We start from the raw sequence: 17928 nt of genomic DNA, 5'->3' as shown, positions 1-17928 counted from the left end.
ACAGGACAATACACTGTACACCACAGGACATTACACTGCACACCACAGAACAGTACACTGTACACCACAGGACAATACACTGTACACCACAGGATATTTCACTGTACACCACAGGGCAATACACTGTACACCACAGGACAATACACTGTACACCACAGGACAATACACTGCACTCCACAGGACATTACACTGTACAGCACAGGACAATACACTGCATTTCATAGGACATGGCACTCTATACCACAGGACAGTACACTGCACACCACAGGACAATACACTGTACAGCACAGGACAGTACACTGTACACCACAGGACAATACACTGTACAGCACAGGACAGTACACTGTACACCACAGGACAATACACTGCACTCCACAGGACATTACACTGTACACCACAGGACAATACACTGCACTCCACAGGACAATACACTGTACACCACAGGACAATACACTGCACACCACAGGACAATACACTGTACACCACAGGACATTACACTGTACACCACAGGACAATACACTGTACACCACAGGACATTACACTGCACACCACAAGACTGTACACTGTACACCACAGGACAATACACTGCACACCACAGGACATTACACTGTGCACCACAGGACATTACACTGCATTCCACAGGACAGTACAATGTACAGCACAGGACATTACACTGCACACCACAGGACAGTACACTGTACACCACAGGACAATACACTGTACACCACAGGACATTACACTGCGCACCACAGGATATTACACTGTACACCACAGGACAATACACTGTACACCACAGGATATTACACTGCACACCACAGAATATTACACTGCACACCACAGGACAATACACTGCACACCACAGGACATTATACTGTACATTACAGGACAGTACACTGCACACCACAGGACAATACACTGCACACCACAGGACAGTACACTGTACATCACAGGACAATACACTGTACACCACAGGACAGTACACTATACACCACAGGACATTACACTGCACACCACAGGACAATACACTGCACACCACAGGACATTACACTGCACACCACAGAATATTACTCTGTACACCACAGAACAATGCACTGCACTCCACAGGACATTACACTGTACACCACAGGACAATACACTGCACTCCACAGGACAATACACTGTACAGCACAGTACAGTACACTATACACCACAGGACAATACACTGCACTCCACAGGACATTACACTGTACACCACAGGACAATAGAATGCACTCCACAGGACAATACACTGTACACCACAGGACAATACACTGCACTCCACAGGACAATACACTGCACACCACAGGACAATACACTGTACACCAAAGGATATTACACTGTACACCACAGGACAATACAATGCGCACCACAGGACAATACACTGTACACCACAGGACAATACACTGTGCACCACAGGACATTACACTGCACACCACAGAATATTACTCTGTACACCACAGAACAATGCACTGCACTCCACAGGACATTACACTGTACACCACAGGACAATACACTGTACACCACAGGACAGTACACTATACACCACAGGACATTACACTGCACACCACAGGACAATACACTGTGCACCACAGGACATTACACTGCACACCACAGAATATTACTCTGTACACCACAGAACAATGCAGTGCACTCCACAGGACATTACACTGTACACCACAGGACAATACACTGCACTCCACAGGACAATACACTGTACAGCACAGTACAGTACACTATACACCACAGGACAATACACTGCACTCCACAGGACATTACACTGTACACCACAGGACAATAGAATGCACTCCACAGGACAATACACTGTACACCACAGGACAATACACTGCACTCCACAGGACAATACACTGCACTCCACAGGACAATACACTGTGCACCACAGGACATTACACTGCACACCACAGAATATTACTCTGTACACCACAGAACAATGCACTGCACTCCACAGGACATTACACTGTACACCACAGGACAATACACTGCACTCCACAGGACAATACACTGTACAGCACAGTACAGTACACTGTACACCACAGGACAATACACTGCACTCCACAGGACATTACACTGTACACCACAGGACAATAGAATGCACTCCACAGGACAATACACTGTACACCACAGGACAATACACTGCACACCACAGGACAATACACTGTACACCACAGGACATTACACTGTACACCACAGGACAATACACTGTACACCACAGGACATTACACTGTACACCACAGGACATTACACTGTACACCACAGGACATAACACTGTACACCACAGAACAATACACTGCACTCCACAGGACATTACACTGTACACCACAGGACAATACACTGTACACCACAGGACATTACACTGTACACCACAGGACATAATACTGTACACCACAGAACAATACACTGCACTCCACAAGTCATTACACTTTACACCACAGGACAATACACTGTACAGCACAGGACTGTACACTGGACACCACAGGACAATACACTGCACAGCACAGGACAGTACACTGCACTCCACAGGACATTACACTGTATACCACAGGACAATACACTGCACAGCACAGGACAGTACACTGCACACAACAGGACATTACACTGTACACCACAGGACAGTACACTGTACACCACAGGACAATACACTGCACACCACAGGACAATACACTGTACACCACAGGACAATACACTGTACACCACAGGACATTACACTGTACACCACAGGACATAACACTGTACACCACAGAACAATACACTGCACTCCACAGGACATTACACTGTACAGCACAGGACAATACACTGCATTTCATAGGACATTGCACTCTATACCACAGGACAGTTCACTGCACACCACAGGACAATACACTGTACAGCACAGGACAGTACACTGTACACCACAGGACAATACACTGTACAGCACAGGACAGTACACTGTACACCACAGGACAATACACTGCACTCCACAGGACATTACACTGTACACCACAGGACAATACACTGCACACCACAGGACAATACACTGTCCACCACAGGACATTATACTGTACACCACAGGACAATACACTGTACACCACAGGACATTACACTGCACACCACAAGACTGTACACTGTATACCACAGGACAATACACTGCACACCACAGGACATTACACTGTGCACCACAGGACATTACACTGCACCCCACAGGAAAGTACACTGTACACCACAGGACAATACACTGTACACCACAGGACATTACACTGCATTGCACAGGACAGTACAATGTACAGCACAGGACATTACACTGCACACCACAGGACAGTACACTGTACACCACAGGACAATACACTGTACACCACAGGACATTACACTGCGCACCACAGGATATTACACTGTACACCACAGGACAATACACTGTACACCACAGGATATTACACTGCACACCACAGAATATTACACTGCACACCACAGGACAATACACTGCACACCACAGGACATTACACTGTACATTACAGGACAGTACACTGCACACCACAGGACAATACACTGCACACCACAGGACAATACACTGTACACCACAAGACATTACACTGCACACCACAGGATATTACACTGTACACCACAGGACAATACACTGCACACCACAGGATAATACACTGTACATCAGAGGAAAATCCACTGTACACCACAGGACATTACACTGTACACCACAGGACAATATACTGTACAGCACGGGACAGTACACTGCACACCACAGGACATTACACTGTACACCACAGGACAGTACACTGTACACCACAGGACAATACACTGCACACCACAGGGCAATACACTGTACACCACAGGACATTACACTGTACACCACAGGATATTACACTGTACACCACAGGACAATACACTGCACTCCACAGGACATTACACTGTACACCACAGGACAATACACTGTACACCACAGAACATTACACTGTACTCCACAGGACATAACACTGTACAGCACAGGACAATACACTGCATTTCATAGGACATTTCACTCTATACCACAGGACAGTACACTGCACACCACAGGACAATACACTGTACAGCACAGGACAGTACACTGTACACCACAGGACAATACACTGTACACCACAGGACATTACACTGCATTGCACAGGACAGTACAATGTACAGCACAGGACATTACACTGCACACCACAGGACAGTACACTGTACACCACAGGACAATACACTGTACACCACAGGACATTACACTGCGCACCACAGGATATTACACTGTACACCACAGGACAATACACTGTACACCACAGGATATTACACTGCACACCACAGAATATTACACTGCACACCACAGGACAATACACTGCACACCACAGGACATTACACTGTAGGTTACAGGACAGTACACTGCACACCACAGGACAATACACTGCACACCACAGGACAATACACTGTACACCACAAGACATTACACTGCACACCAGAGGATATTACACTGTACACCACAGGACAATACACTGCACACCACAGGATAATACACTGTACACCACAGGAAAATCCACTGTACACCACAGGACATTACACTGTACACCACAGGACAATACACTGTACACCACAGGACATTACACTGCACACCACAAGACTGTACACTGTATACCACAGGACAATACACTGCACACCACAGGACATGACACTGTGCACCACAGGACATTACACTGCACCCCACAGGAAAGTACACTGTACACCACAGGACAATACACTGTACACCACTGGACATTACACTGCATTGCACAGGACAGTACAATGTACAGCACAGGACATTACACTGCACACCACAGGACAGTACACTGTACACCACAGGACAATACACTGTACACCACAGGACATTACACTGCGCACCACAGGATATTACACTGTACACCACAGGACAATACACTGTACACCACAGGATATTACACTGCACACCACAGAATATTACACTGCACACCACAGGACAATACACTGCACACCACAGGACATTACACTGTACATTACAGGACAGTACACTGCACAGGACAATACACTGCACACCACAGGACAATACACTTTACACCACAAGACATTACACTGCACACCACAGGATATTACACTGTACACCACAGGACAATACACTGCACACCACAGGATAATACACTGTACACCAGAGGAAAATCCACTGTACACCACAGGACATTACACTGTACACCACAGGACAATATACTGTACAGCACGGGACAGTACACTGCACACCACAGGACATTACACTGTACACCACAGGACAGTACACTGTACACCACAGGACAATACACTGCACACCACAGGACAATACACTGTACACCACAGGACATTACACTGTACACCACAGGATATTACACTGTACACCACAGGACAATACACTGCACTCCACAGGACATTACACTGTACACCACAGGACTATACACTGTACACCACAGAACATTACACTGTACTCCACAGGACATAACACTGTACAGCACAGGACAATACACTGCATTTCATAGGACATTTCACTCTATACCACAGGACAGTACACTGCACACCAAAGGACAATACACTGTACAGCACAGGACAGTACACAGTACACCACACGACAATACACTGTACACCACAGGACATTACACTGCATTGCACAGGACAGTACAATGTACAGCACAGGACATTACACTGCACACCACAGGACAGTACACTGTACACCACAGGACAATACACTGTACACCACAGGACATTACACTGCGCACCACAGGATATTACACTGTACACCACAGGACAATACACTGCACACCACAGGATAATACACTGTACACCACAGGAAAATCCACTGTACACCACAGGACATGACACTGTACACCACAGGACAATACACTGTACAGCACGGGACAGTACACTGCACACCACAGGGCATTACACTGTACACCACAGGACAGTACACTGTACACCACAGGACAATACACTGCACACCACAGGACAATACACTGTACACCACAGGACATTACACTGTACACCACAGGATATTACACTGTACACCACAGGACAATACACTGCACTCCACAGGACATTACACTGTACACCACAGGACAATACACTGTACACCACAGAACATTACACTGTACTCCACAGGACATAACACTGTACAGCACAGGACAATACACTGCATTTCACAGGACATTTCACTCTATACCACAGGACAGTACACTGCACACCACAGGACAATACACTGTACAGCACAGGACAGTACACTGTACACCACAGGACAATACACTGTACACCACAGGACAATACACTGTACAGCACAGGACAGTACACTGTACACCACAGGACAATACACTGCACTCCACAGGACAATACACTGTACACCACAGGACAATACACTGTACACCACAGGACATTACACTGTACACCACAGGGCAATACACTGTACACCACAGGACAATACACTGTACACCACAGGACAATACACTGCACTCCACAGGACATTACACTGTACAGCACAGGACAATACACTGCATTTCATAGGACATTGCACTCTATACCACAGGACAGTACACTGCACACCACAGGACAATACACTGTACAGCACAGGACAGTACACTGTACACCACAGGACAATACACTGTACAGCACAGGACAGTACACTGTACACCACAGGACAATACACTGCACTCCACAGGACATTACACTGTACACCACAGGACAATACACTGCACTCCACAGGACAATACACTGTACACCACAGGACAATACACTGCACACCACAGGACAATACACTGTACACCACAGGACATTACACTGTACACCACAGGACAATACACTGTACACCACAGGACATTACACTGCACACCACAAGACTGTACACTGTACACCACAGGACAATACACTGCACACCACAGGACATTACACTGCATTCCACAGGACAGTACAATGTACAGCACAGGACATTACACTGCACACCACAGGACAGTACACTGTACACCACAGGACAATACACTGTACACCACAGGACATTACACTGCGCACCACAGGATATTACACTGTACACCACAGGACAATACACTGTACACCACAGGATATTACACTGCACACCACAGAATATTACACTGCACACCACAGGACAATACACTGCACACCACAGGACATTACACTGTACATTACAGGACAGTACACTGCACACCACAGGACAATACACTGCACACCACAGGACAATACACTGTACACCACAAGACATTACACTGCACACCACAGGATATTACACTGTACACCACAGGACAATACACTGCACACCACAGGATAATACACTGTACACCACAGGAAAATCCACTGTACACCACAGGACATTACACTGTACACCACAGGACAATACACTGTACAGCACGGGACAGTACACTGCACACCACAGGACATTACACTGTACACCACAGGGCAGTACACTGTACACCACAGGACAATACACTGCACACCACAGGACAATACACTGTACACCACAGGACATTACACTGTACACCACAGGATATGACACTGTACACCACAGGACAATACACTGCACTCCACAGGACATTACACTGTACACCACAGGACAATACACTGTACACCACAGAACATTACACTGTACTCCACAGGACATAACACTGTACAGTACAGGACAATACACTGCATTTCATAGGACATTTCACTCTATACCACAGGACAGTACACTGCACACCATAGGACAATACACTGTACAGCACAGGACAGTACACTGTACACCACAGGACAATACACTGTACACCACAGGACAATACACTGTACAGCACAGGACAGTACACTGTACACCACAGGACAATACACTGCACTCCACAGGACAATACACTGTACACCACAAGACAATACACTGCACTCCACAGGACAATACACTGTACACCACAGGGCAATACACTGTACACCACAGGACAATACACTGTACACCACAGGACATTACACTGCACACCACAAGACTGTACACTGTACACCACAGGACAATACACTGCACACCACAGGACATTACACTGTGCACCACAGGACAGTACACTGCACACTCCAGGAAATTACACTGCACTCCTCAGGACATTACACTGTACACCACAGGAATGTACACTGTACACCACAGGACAATACACTGTACACCATAGGACATTACACTGCATTCCACAGGACAGTACACTGTACAGCACAGGACATTACACTGCACACCACAGGACAGTACACTATACACCACAGGACAGTACACTGTACACCACAGGACAATACACTGTACACCACAGGACATTACACTGCGCACCACAGGATATTACACTGTACAGCACAGGACAATACACTGTACACCACAGGATATTACACTGCACACCACAGAATATTACACTGCACACCACAGGACAATACACTGCACACCACAGGACATTACACTGTACATTACAGGACAGTACACTGCACACCACAGGACAATACACTGCACACCACAGGCCAATACACTGCACACCACAGGAGAATACACTGTACACCACAAGACATTACACTGCACACCACAGAATATTACACTGTACACCACAGGACAATACACTGCACACCACAGGATAATACACTGTACACCACAGGAAAATACACTGTACACCACAGGACATTACACTGTACACCACAGGACATTACACTGTACACCACAGGATATTACACTGTACACCACAGGACAATACACTGCACTCCACAGGACATTACACTGTACACCACAGGACAATACACTGTACACCACAGAACATTACACTGTACTCCACAGGACATAACACTGTACAGCACAGGACAATACACTGCATTTCATAGGACATTTCACTCTATACCACAGGACAGTACACTGCACACCACAGGACAATACACTGTACAGCACAGGACAGTACACTGTACACCACAGGACAATACACTGTACACCACAGGACAATACACTGTACAGCACAGGACAGTACACTGTACACCACAGGACAATACACTGCACTCCACAGGACAATACACTGTACACCACAGGACAATACACTGTACAGCACAGGACAGTACACTGTACACCACAGGATAATACACTGCACTCCACAGGACAATACACTGTACACCACAGGGCAATACACTGTACACCACAGGACAATACACTGTACACCACAGGACAATACACTGCACTCCACAGGACATTACACTGTACAGCACAGGACAATACACTGCATTTCATAGGACATTGCACTCTATACCACAGGACAGTACACTGCACACCACAGGACAATACACTGTACAGCACAGGACAGTACACTGTACACCACAGGACAATACACTGTACAGCACAGGACAGTACACTGTACACCACAGGATAATACACTGCACTCCACAGGACATTACACTGTACACCACAGGACAACAAACTGCACTCCACAGGACAATACACTGTACACCACAAGACAATACACTGCACACCACAGGACAATACACTGTACACCACAGGACATTACACTGTACACCACAGGACAATACACTGTACACCACAGGACATTACACTGCACACCACAAGACTGTACACTGTACACCACAGGACAATACACTGCACACCACAGGACATTACACTGCATACCACACGACAGTACAATGTACAGCACAGGACATTACACTGCACACCACAGGACAGTACACTGTACACCACAGGACAATACACTGTACACCACAGGACATTACACTGCGCACCACAGGATATTACACTGTACACCACAGGACAATACACTGTACACCACAGGATATTACACTGCACACCACAGAATATTACACTGCACACCACAGGACAATACACTGCACACCACAGGACATTACACGGTACATTACAGGACAGTACACTGCACACCACAGGACAATACACTGCACAACACAGGACAATACACTGTACACCACAAGACATTACACTGCACACCACAGGATATTACACTGTACACCACAGGACAATACACTGCACACCACAGGACAATACACTGTACAGCACAGGACAGTACACTGTACACCACAGGACAATACACTGTACAGCACAGGACAGTACACTGTACACCACAGGACAATACACTGCACTCCACAGGATATTACACTGTACACCACAGGACAATACACTGCACTCCACAGGACAATACACTGTACACCACAGGACAATACACTGCACACCACAGGACAATACACTGTACACCACAGGACATTACACTGTACACCACAGGACAATACACTGTACACCACAGGACATTACACTGCACACCACAAGACTGTACACTGTACACCACAGGACAATACACTGCACACCACAGGACATTACACTGCATTCCACAGGACAGTACAATGTACAGCACAGGACATTACACTGCACACCACAGGACATTACACTGTACACCACAGGACAATACACTGTATACCACAGGACATTACACTGCGCACCACAGGATATTACACTGTACACCACAGGACAATACACTGTACACCACAGGATATTACACTGCACACCACAGAATATTACACTGCACACCACAGGACAATACACTGCACACCACAGGACATTACACTGTACATTACAGGACAGTACACTGCACACCACAGGACAATACACTGCACACCACAGGACAATACACTGTACACCACAAGACATTACACTGCACACCACAGGATATTACACTGTACACCACAGGACAATACACTGCACACCACAGGATAATACACTGTACACCACAGGAAAATCCACTGTACACCACAGGACATTACACTGTACACCACAGGACAATACACTGTACAGCACGGGACAGTACACTGCACACCACAGGACATTACACTGTACACCACAGGGCAGTACACTGTACACCACAGGACAATACACTGCACACCACAGGACAATACACTGTACACCACAGGACATTACACTGTACACCACAGGATATTACACTGTACACCACAGGACAATACACTGCACTCCACAGGACATTACACTGTACACCACAGGACAATACACTGTACACCACAGAACATTACACTGTACTCCACAGGACATAACACTGTACAGTACAGGACAATACACTGCATTTCATAGGACATTTCACTCTATACCACAGGACAGTACACTGCACACCACAGGACAATACACTGTACAGCACAGGACAGTACACTGTACACCACAGGACAATACACTGTACACCACAGGACAATACACTGTACAGCACAGGACAGTACACTGTACACCACAGGACAATACACTGCACTCCACAGGACAATACACTGTACACCACAAGACAATACACTGCACTCCACAGGATAATACACTGTACACCACAGGGCAATACACTGTACACCACAGGACAATACACTGTACACCACAGGACATTACACTGCACACCACAAGACTGTATACTGTACACCACAGGACAATACACTGCACACCACAGGACATTACACTGTGCACCACAGGACAGTACACTGCACACTCCAGGAAATTACACTGCACTCCTCAGGACATTACACTGTACACCACAGGAATGTACACTGTACACCACAGGACAATACACTGTACACCATAGGACATTACACTGCATTCCACAGGACAGTACACTGTACAGCACAGGACATTACACTGCACACCACAGGACAGTACACTATACACCACAGGACAGTACACTGTACACCACAGGACAATACACTGTACACCACAGGACATTACACTGCGCACCACAGGATATTACACTGTACAGCACAGGACAATACACTGTACACCACAGGATATTACACTGCACACCACAGAATATTACACTGCACACCACAGGACAATACACTGCACACCACAGGACATTACACTGTACATTACAGGACAGTACACTGCACACCACAGGACAATACACTGCACACCACAGGCCAATACACTGCACACCACAGGACAATACACTGTACACCACAAGACATTACACTGCACACCACAGAATATTACACTGTACACCACAGGACAATACACTGCACACCACAGGATAATACACTGTACACCACAGGAAAATACACTGTACACCACAGGACATTACACTGTACACCACAGGACATTACACTGTACACCACAGGATATTACACTGTACACCACAGGACAATACACTGCACTCCACAGGACATTACACTGTACACCACAGGACAATACACTGTACACCACAGAACATTACACTGTACTCCACAGGACATAACACTGTACAGCACAGGACAATACACTGCATTTCATAGGACATTTCACTCTATACCACAGGACAGTACACTGCACACCACAGGACAATACACTGTACAGCACAGGACAGTACACTGTACACCACAGGACAATACACTGTACACCACAGGACAATACACTGTACAGCACAGGACAGTACACTGTACACCACAGGACAATACACTGCACTCCACAGGACAATACACTGTACACCACAAGACAATACACTGCACTCCACAGGATAATACACTGTACACCACAGGGCAATACACTGTACACCACAGGACAATACACTGTACACCACAGGACATTACACTGCACACCACAAGACTGTATACTGTACACCACAGGACAATACACTGCACACCACAGGACATTACACTGTGCACCACAGGACAGTACACTGCACACTCCAGGAAATTACACTGCACTCCTCAGGACATTACACTGTACACCACAGGAATGTACACTGTACACCACAGGACAATACACTGTACACCATAGGACATTACACTGCATTCCACAGGACAGTACACTGTACAGCACAGGACATTACACTGCACACCACAGGACAGTACACTATACACCACAGGACAGTACACTGTACACCACAGGACAATACACTGTACACCACAGGACATTACACTGCGCACCACAGGATATTACACTGTACAGCACAGGACAATACACTGTACACCACAGGATATTACACTGCACACCACAGAATATTACACTGCACACCACAGGACAATACACTGCACACCACAGGACATTACACTGTACATTACAGGACAGTACACTGCACACCACAGGACAATACACTGCACACCACAGGCCAATACACTGCACACCACAGGACAATACACTGTACACCACAAGACATTACACTGCACACCACAGAATATTACACTGTACACCACAGGACAATACACTGCACACCACAGGATAATACACTGTACACCACAGGAAAATACACTGTACACCACAGGACATTACACTGTACACCACAGGACATTACACTGTACACCACAGGATATTACACTGTACACCACAGGACAATACACTGCACTCCACAGGACATTACACTGTACACCACAGGACAATACACTGTACACCACAGAACATTACACTGTACTCCACAGGACATAACACTGTACAGCACAGGACAATACACTGCATTTCATAGGACATTTCACTCTATACCACAGGACAGTACACTGCACACCACAGGACAATACACTGTACAGCACAGGACAGTACACTGTACACCACAGGACAATACACTGTACACCACAGGACAATACACTGTACAGCACAGGACAGTACACTGTACACCACAGGACAATACACTGCACTCCACAGGACAATACACTGTACACCACAGGACAATACACTGTACAGCACAGGACAGTACACTGCACACCACAGGATAATACACTGCACTCCACAGGACAATACACTGTACACCACAGGGCAATACACTGTACACCACAGGACAATACACTGTACACCACAGGACAATACACTGCACTCCACAGGACATTACACTGTACAGCACAGGACAATACACTGCATTTCATAGGACATTGCACTCTATACCACAGGACAGTACACTGCACACCACAGGACAATACACTGTACAGCACAGGACAGTACACTGTACACCACAGGACAATACACTGTACAGCACAGGACAGTACACTGTACACCACAGGATAATACACTGCACTCCACAGGACATTACACTGTACACCACAGGACAATACACTGCACTCCACAGGACAATACACTGTACACCACAAGACAATACACTGCACACCACAGGACAATACACTGTACACCACAGGACATTACACTGTACACCACAGGACAATACACTGTACACCACAGGACATTACACTGCACACCACAAGACTGTACACTGTACACCACAGGACAATACACTGCACACCACAGGACATTACACTGCATACCACACGACAGTACAATGTACAGCACAGGACATTACACTGCACACCACAGGACAGTACACTGTACACCACAGGACAATACACTGTACACCACAGGACATTACACTGCGCACCACAGGATATTACACTGTACACCACAGGACAATACACTGTACACCACAGGATATTACACTGCACACCACAGAATATTACACTGCACACCACAGGACAATACACTGCACACCACAGGACAATACACGGTACATTACAGGACAGTACACTGCACACCACAGGACAATACACTGCACACCACAGGACAATACACTGTACACCACAAGACATTACACTGCACACCACAGGATATTACACTGTACACCACAGGACAATACACTGCACACCACAGGATAATACACTGTACACCACAGGAAAATCCACTGTACACCACAGGACATGACACTGTACACCACAGGACAATACACTGTACAGCACGGGACAGTACACTGCACACCACAGGACATTACACTGTACACCACAGGACAGTACACGGTACACCACAGGACAATACACTGCACACCACAGGACAATACACTGTACACCACAGGACATTACACTGTACACCACAGGATATTACACTGTACACCACAGGACAATACACTGCACTCCACAGGACATTACACTGTACACCACAGGACAATACACTGTACACCACAGAACATTACACTGTACTCCACAGGACATAACACTGTACAGTACAGGACAATACACTGCATTTCATAGGACATTTCACTCTATACCACAGGACAGTACACTGCACACCACAGGACAATACACTGTACAGCACAGGACAGTACACTGTACACCACAGGACAATACACTGTACACCACAGGACAATACACTGTACAGCACAGGACAGTACACTGTACACCACAGGACAATACACTGCACTCCACAGGACAATACACTGTACACCACAGGACATTACACTGCACACCACAAGACTGTATACTGTACACCACAGGACAATACACTGCACACCACAGGACATTACACTGTGCACCACAGGACAGTACACTGCACACTCCAGGAAATTACACTGCACTCCTCAGGACATTACACTGTACACCACAGGAATGTACACTGTACACCACAGGACAATACACTGTACACCATAGGACATTACACTGCATTCCACAGGACAGTACACTGTACAGCACAGGACATTACACTGCACACCACAGGACAGTACACTATACACCACAGGACAGTACACTGTACACCACAGGACAATACACTGTACACCACAGGACATTACACTGCGCACCACAGGATATTACACTGTACAGCACAGGACAATACACTGTACACCACAGGATATTACACTGCACACCACAGAATATTACACTGCACACCACAGGACAATACACTGCACACCACAGGACATTACACTGTACATTACAGGACAGTACACTGCACACCACAGGACAATACACTGCACACCACAGGCCAATACACTGCACACCACAGGACAATACACTGTACACCACAAGACATTACACTGCACACCACAGAATATTACACTGTACACCACAGGACAATACACTGCACACCACAGGATAATACACAGTACACCACAGGAAAATACACTGTACACCACAGGACATTACACTGTACACCACAGGACATTACACTGTACACCACAGGATATTACACTGTACACCACAGGACAATACACTGCACTCCACAGGACATTACACTGTACACCACAGGACAATACACTGTACACCACAGAACATTACACTGTACTCCACAGGACATAACACTGTACAGCACAGGACAATACACTGCATTTCATAGGACATTTCACTCTATACCACAGGACAGTACACTGCACACCACAGGACAATACACTGTACAGCACAGGACAGTACACTGTACACCACAGGACAATACACTGTACACCACAGGACAATACACTGTACACCACAGGACAGTACACTGTACACCACAGGACAATACACTGCACTCCACAGGACAATACACTGTACACCACAGGACAATACACTGTACAGCACAGGACAGTACACTGCACACCACAGGATAATACACTGCACTCCACAGGACAATACACTGTACACCACAGGGCAATACACTGTACACCACAGGACAATACACTGTACACCACAGGACAATACACTGCACTCCACAGGACATTACACTGTACAGCACAGGACAATACACTGCATTTCATAGGACATTGCACTCTATACCACAGGACAGTACACTGCACACCACAGGACAATACACTGTACAGCACAGGACAGTACACTGTACACCACAGGACAATACACTGTACAGCACAGGACAGTACACTGTACACCACAGGATAATACACTGCACTCCACAGGACATTACACTGTACACCACAGGACAATACACTGCACTCCACAGGACAATACACTGTACACCACAAGACAATACACTGCACACCACAGGACAATACACTGTACACCACAGGACATTACACTGTACACCACAGGACAATACACTGTACACCACAGGACATTACACTGCACACCACAAGACTGTACACTGTACACCACAGGACAATACACTGCACACCACAGGACATTACACTGCATACCACACGACAGTACAATGTACAGCACAGGACATTACACTGCACACCACAGGACAGTACACTGTACACCACAGGACAATACACTGTACACCACAGGACATTACACTGCGCACCACAGGATATTACACTGTACACCACAGGACAATACACTGTACACCACAGGATATTACACTGCACACCACAGAATATTACACTGCACACCACAGGACAATACACTGCACACCACAGGACAATACACGGTACATTACAGGACAGTACACTGCACACCACAGGACAATACACTGCACACCACAGGACAATACACTGTACACCACAAGACATTACACTGCACACCACAGGATATTACACTGTACACCACAGGACAATACACTGCACACCACAGGATAATACACTGTACACCACAGGAAAATCCACTGTACACCACAGGACATGACACTGTACACCACAGGACAATACACTGTACAGCACGGGACAGTACACTGCACACCACAGGACATTACACTGTACACCACAGGACAGTACACGGTACACCACAGGACAATACACTGCACACCACAGGACAATACACTGTACACCACAGGACATTACACTGTACACCACAGGATATTACACTGTACACCACAGGACAATACACTGCACTCCACAGGACATTACACTGTACACCACAGGACAATACACTGTACACCACAGAACATTACACTGTACTCCACAGGACATAACACTGTACAGTACAGGACAATACACTGCATTTCATAGGACATTTCACTCTATACCACAGGACAGTACACTGCACACCACAGGACAATACACTGTACAGCACAGGACAGTACACTGTACACCACAGGACAATACACTGTACACCACAGGACAATACACTGTACAGCACAGGACAGTACACTGTACACCACAGGACAATACACTGCACTCCACAGGACAATACACTGTACACCACAAGACAATACACTGCACTCCACAGGACAATACACTGTACACCACAGGGCAATACACTGTACACCACAGGACAATACACTGTACACCACAGGACATTACACTGCACACCACA

General features: G+C 46.5%; 1 protein-coding gene across 1 annotated transcript in view; it reads left to right on the top strand.

Annotated features, from left to right (window-relative positions):
- LOC122547798 (dynein regulatory complex subunit 11-like) overlaps window positions 1–17928 on the top strand; it is a 347516-nt gene that overhangs the window by 173560 nt on the left and 156028 nt on the right. The gene's annotated exons all lie outside the window — the stretch shown is intronic.

This window comes from Chiloscyllium plagiosum, unplaced genomic scaffold (genome assembly GCF_037043375.1).
Source record: "Chiloscyllium plagiosum isolate Xiang-an unplaced genomic scaffold, Cpla_swu_hap1 HiC_scaffold_4, whole genome shotgun sequence".
In the NCBI taxonomy this organism is placed as follows: domain Eukaryota; kingdom Metazoa; phylum Chordata; class Chondrichthyes; order Orectolobiformes; family Hemiscylliidae; genus Chiloscyllium; species Chiloscyllium plagiosum.
Note: the sequence above shows the minus strand (reverse complement) of the source record. Positions and strands in the feature narration are given on the sequence as shown.